The 5,274-nt window shown below is 33.1% G+C and overlaps 1 pseudogene; it reads left to right on the top strand.

The window, feature by feature from the left end:
- The first annotated feature begins 3,665 nt into the window (after nt 1-3,665).
- LOC149161695 (alcohol dehydrogenase class-3-like) lies at nt 3,666-5,274 on the top strand (annotated as a pseudogene).

The following is a 5,274-nucleotide window of genomic DNA, read 5'->3' as shown; positions in this document are numbered from 1 at the left end:
CTAACATGCATGTTCTTTGATGGAGCGGAATCCATGGGCGGAAGGAAATATTATTCAGATCAATTTAAAAAAAAAAAACCTAAATGCATGTTTATTGATGGAGTGGAATCCATGGGCGGAAGGAAATATTATTCAAATCCGAGGAAATGGTAACCAAGTGGTATATTTCATGGCGACGAATGTATATGGTGCATGTATCATTTTTCCGAGACTGACGTCAAAGAGATGAAGTTTCGCCACGTAGAAGCCTCCCAGATGAGCAGAGTAACAGAGAAGCTTTAGTTCTGGCCAGTGGATCACATGTAGATGAAGCGGCAAAGCTGACAGCCTTGCAAAAAGGAATCATAAGTCGAGCTCACATGAGATAGAGATCCGTACAATACAATCAGAACTTTTACAAAGTCATTCTCAAGCTTTTTTGTTTATGGGAGGTGCATGTGTATATAAATGAAAATTTTTGATTGTTTTTTTCACATTCAAATATTTGTGTTTTTTTTCAATTATTCGTTCTTATAAGTGTGTTTTTTTCACATTCAAATATTTAAATTTAATAAATTTATGAGTAATTTAATATAAAAATAAAGTTAACTATAAATTAAGTGGCTAATAAATATTAATAGATATTAAATAAATTTTGTTATAATATTATGGTTTATCAAATATTTTTTATTATAATACTGTGATTTTTCAATATTATATATCCAAAAAATTATAACATATTTTATATGTGATGCTTATTCATATGACTTTAATTAATTTAATTTAAAAACTATTTTTAAGACAAAGCAGTATAATAACTACTAATAATACTATTATTGAAAATATATTAAAATATTCAATCCTGCTATCTATTTAATTTAATAATTATTGAAAGTTAAATTAAAATTATGAAAATCTATTATAACAATTTTCTAAATTTTTATAAATTCAATTGAAAAATTATTATTATTTATAAGTTTATAATATTTAATATACCATTAAAAACCAATATTAACTTTACTTAATTATTTATATTCAGTTTTTAAAACCAATAATAATAATAAATTAAATTAAATAATATAATTATTTTACACTATACTATAATTAAAATTTAAGGTTATTATTTTTATCATGCATAATATACTAAGTAAGATATACTATATTCAATTCATTAAATTAGTCCATCCTATATTTGCGTAGATTTTTCAAAATATTGTTATTCAAAATATTGGGTTAAATATTGTTTTGTTTTTTTCCAATATTTAAATTTATTTATCTAACATTTCTTCACCTATTTATTTGAAATTTTATTATTTTTTTTGTTAATGCAACTTATAATATTTATATATTTTTCAATATTGTTAAAAAAATAATTTTCAAATATTTGATTGGACTATAATTTAAATTTTTTATTGTAGCCTTTGCACTAGATAAAGCCATGTAAGTAACCATCTCACATATTTTTCTAATGGTTCTTAGTTTGAGCGAATGGGATTGTGGCTTGTTTTTCATCCATAGTCTTAGATATATATTAGTAGGACTTACTTCTCACTATTATTTTAGTAGGTAAAACTATAAATGTGTAGACTTACTAGTCATCACTACCCACGAAAATTTTATGCAAGTTCATGTCCCAATTTTCCCACTTCACTTGCCAATTTATTAGTTCCTCTTCATGAAAGAGGAGAGGATTCCATTTGCCTATTAAGTACTATTAATTATGTCGTAAGACATTCCCCTTTCAAAAGAATTATCCCCTTTGACAAGGTGTATGGATCTGAATCGTCAGATGAATTGTTAGATGATTGAACCATCGTCTGCCCTCTGATTGAACCTCCATCATGGTTTACAATTTCAATTGAATAGGATAGGTAGCATCTGACCTATCCAGTATTGTGTGCTTCACCTTCCATTTGCTTGGGTTTCTGAAACAGTTCTTGCACGGCCCCTGTCTAGAGTTATGGTGGCTTGCAGAGTGCATTTTTGCATGCTTCTCGTGCCAACAATGTAGTTTTGGCTCTCGATCATTCATCTGTCTCTATTACAGTGCCATTTGTTGTGGTTTCTGAAACAGTGGTTGCAGGGCCCCTGTCTAGAGTTATGGTGGCTTGTAGAGTGCATTTTTGCATGCCTCTCATGGCAACAATGTAGCTTTGGCTCCTGACCATTCATCTGTCTTTATTTCAGTACATGTGGAGATGTTTTACTAGTTTCATGATTGAATTTCTCATTATAGGGGTTGTTGCTGCAGTATCCAAAACTACAGCTGCCCCTATTAAGCATGTCAAATTATTGATACAAAGCCACGATGAAATGTTGAAGTCTGGACGTCTTGCTGAACCATACAAAGGAATCAGGGATTGTTTTGATAAGAAAATGAAGGATAAAAGTATCATTGCGTTATGAAGAGGAAACACTGCGAATGTTATCCGTTATTTTCCTACTCAGGTTTTGAACTTTGCTTTCAAGGATTATTTTAAAAGACTCTTTAATTTCAAGAAAGATAGAGATGGTTACTGGAAATGGTTTGCTGGAAACCTCACCTCTGGTGGTGCAACTGGTGCATCTTCTCTCCTTTTTGTTTATTCTTTGGGCTAAGCTCAAACTCGGCTGGCTAATGGCTGCAAAGAAACAGGGGAGAGGCAATTTAATGGGTTGCGTTCACCTTTCACGGGAAGGAAAGCTTTTTTGCTTCGAATAAAACAATGATTTCTCGCCTATTTTCTTTATTTGATAACAAATTTTCATTTGTAGCTTCAAACACTCCGGCCTTTAGTTTTTCTAAACTTTATTTTCACATGCTTGTAGTGAGATTTTAGCACACGAAATTGTGACCTAGGTAAAAATTATTAATATTTTATTAATGGCGGGTGAATAACAAAATCAATTGGTTACTGTCCCTTTACTGCTTGGAACTTGGGTTTTTAACTAACTTGAATTTATAAGTAACGATGGCTCGATTACGCATAGATAATTGCAAGTAATATTTCAGATTTATCAAAATGAAATGATAAAAAAATCAATGACTCTAAGAAAAACATTTGCATTTAGGTGTATTTCTATTATCCCTTTTGGTAATCAATAAATCCTTCATTTTTCCATTTGTCTAACCTAATTTGATTTTCCAATTCAGTAAATGTCGAATCATTACTGTAACTATCACTCTATTCAGTCCCATAGGCATAACTGGTGAAGTCCCACTGCTTCCTAGAATCCCGTGTCTCTCATCACTTCAAATCTAGTAGGGCAAAAGGCTAGAGGGACTCATGGCGTCCTCTACTGCGGCGCAAGTCATTAGCTGCAAGGGTGAGAACAGAAAAGAAAACTTATACATATATGAATTAAATTCTTTAGGTCAAAGATTCTCATTTATGTGGTTAGTTATAAAGATCATCTAACCTTCTTTGAACTGCGTATCAGCTGGTGTAGTATGGGAAGCAGGGCAACACATATCTATCCAACAAATCCAAGTGGCTCCTCCCCAGGACAAAGAAGTATGAATCAAAATCACTCACACTTCTCTCTGTCATACTGATACTTATTTATGGAAAGGAAAGGTACCACTCTCGTCATCTCATTTTTCATTCATTGTATTGAAGGTTCAGTTTCATTATCCCAATTTTCATTCATTTTATTAAGGGTTCACCTCCATCTTTGGTTAATGTAATGTATTTACACATTGCAAGATGGAGGAGCTTGGTTGCTAAGGATTTTGGGTCACAAAGGTGTTGGGTATGTTCATTTTATATATGATATTTCAATTGCATAAGGGTAATTGAAGTGTATTTATATATGTGTTATGTCTTTAAGTTGATACAGGGAATTGACAAAAAAAAAATCCATTTTTTTAGTCCCTTCCCTGTTTCCTAGGATTTTGATGGGTAAAATGAATATATCGTTTCTTCATCTACCCTAGTTTTGAAATTAAGTATTGATTAGCTTTATCATTATGACACATTATTCAGCCAACGATAATGTATGACTCACTCACACAGGATTGTAGAAAGTGTGGGAAGTGAAGTTACAGAGTTGAAAGTAGGCAATCATGTGATTCCACAATATATGGCGGAATGCAAAGAATGTGAGCCCTGTCATCGACGAAAGAACAACATCTGTCAAGTTTTCAGATTCAACTTCATGATCGGAGTTGCTTACACTGAAAAAAAAATGTCGATTCTCTATCAAGGGAAAACCCATCTCTCATTTCTTTGGGTTGTCCACATTTAGTGAATATACACTGGGGCATGTGTCCTGTGTAGCGAAAATGAATCATGAAGCTGCATTGGAAAAGATCTGTTTGCTTAGATGCGGAGCTTCTGCAGTTAGTATAATCATACATTCTCCACTAAAATACACCTAGATCTAAGATCATTTCCCTGCAAAAATACAGAAAAGTAAAATGGTCGATGCATCATAAAATGGGGCCTAGTTTTTCCTTTCAGGATTAGGAGGTTCCTGGAACACTGGGAAGGTGAAGCCTGGTGATTCAGTAGCAATCTTTGGATTGTGTACCACTGGCTTGGCTGTAAGTTTTCCTGAATATCTCAAGCAGCAACTATACATACACATATTTACATAAAGATTTTCTCTTGTGCCGTAGAGAGTAGTTTCCATTCTGTGTCTTTCTAATTGTTGTCTATTAGTGAATCCTGCATTGTTCAGGTTGCAGAAGGGGCCCGAATAGCTAGAGCTTCCAGAATCCTTGGAATTGACATCGACCGATGAAAGGAAGAAATATGTGGGTTGGAAACCATACACAACAATAACCTTTATTACTAGAGTGTATATAAACCGGAATGCTTTGGGCTGATTCCCTTTAACTTTTGCACATGGGTATGGCTGTTCTGAAATTAATAACTGCCATTTTCTTTCCTAATAGCTAAATGATTTGGGGTCACTGAGTTTCTTAATCCATCCAATTTGGATAAACCCATTCAAGAAGTATTCTATAAAGTCTCCAGCACTAGTTCTTTTGGGTCTATAAGACTGGATTTAAGGGCATGAACATTACTGATGCTAATAACATGTTGGAATTTAATGAATATTGTAGTTGTTATGAGTGTGACAATCTTAATGGGACCTGTGTTTGTTGATGTAAAACAATAGATGACTAGGAGTTAATTAAAAATATGGGCCTATCCCTTTTTCTCACTAAGTAAAATGCATTGCTGATAGCAGGTGATTACAAAGATGAATGAAGGAGGAGTATATTCAAGCTACGAATGTGTTGGAAGAGTCGAACTTATGCTTTGTGCACTTCAATGCTCTCACCCGGTCTCGTTTTTTGTATCCTAA

Source organism: Pinus tabuliformis, chromosome 5_2 (genome assembly GCF_031772625.1).
Source record: "Pinus tabuliformis cultivar Carrire ecotype Pingquan chromosome 5_2, CPIR1, whole genome shotgun sequence".
NCBI classification, from domain to species: Eukaryota; Viridiplantae; Streptophyta; class Pinopsida; order Pinales; family Pinaceae; genus Pinus; species Pinus tabuliformis.
Note: the sequence above shows the minus strand (reverse complement) of the source record. Positions and strands in the feature narration are given on the sequence as shown.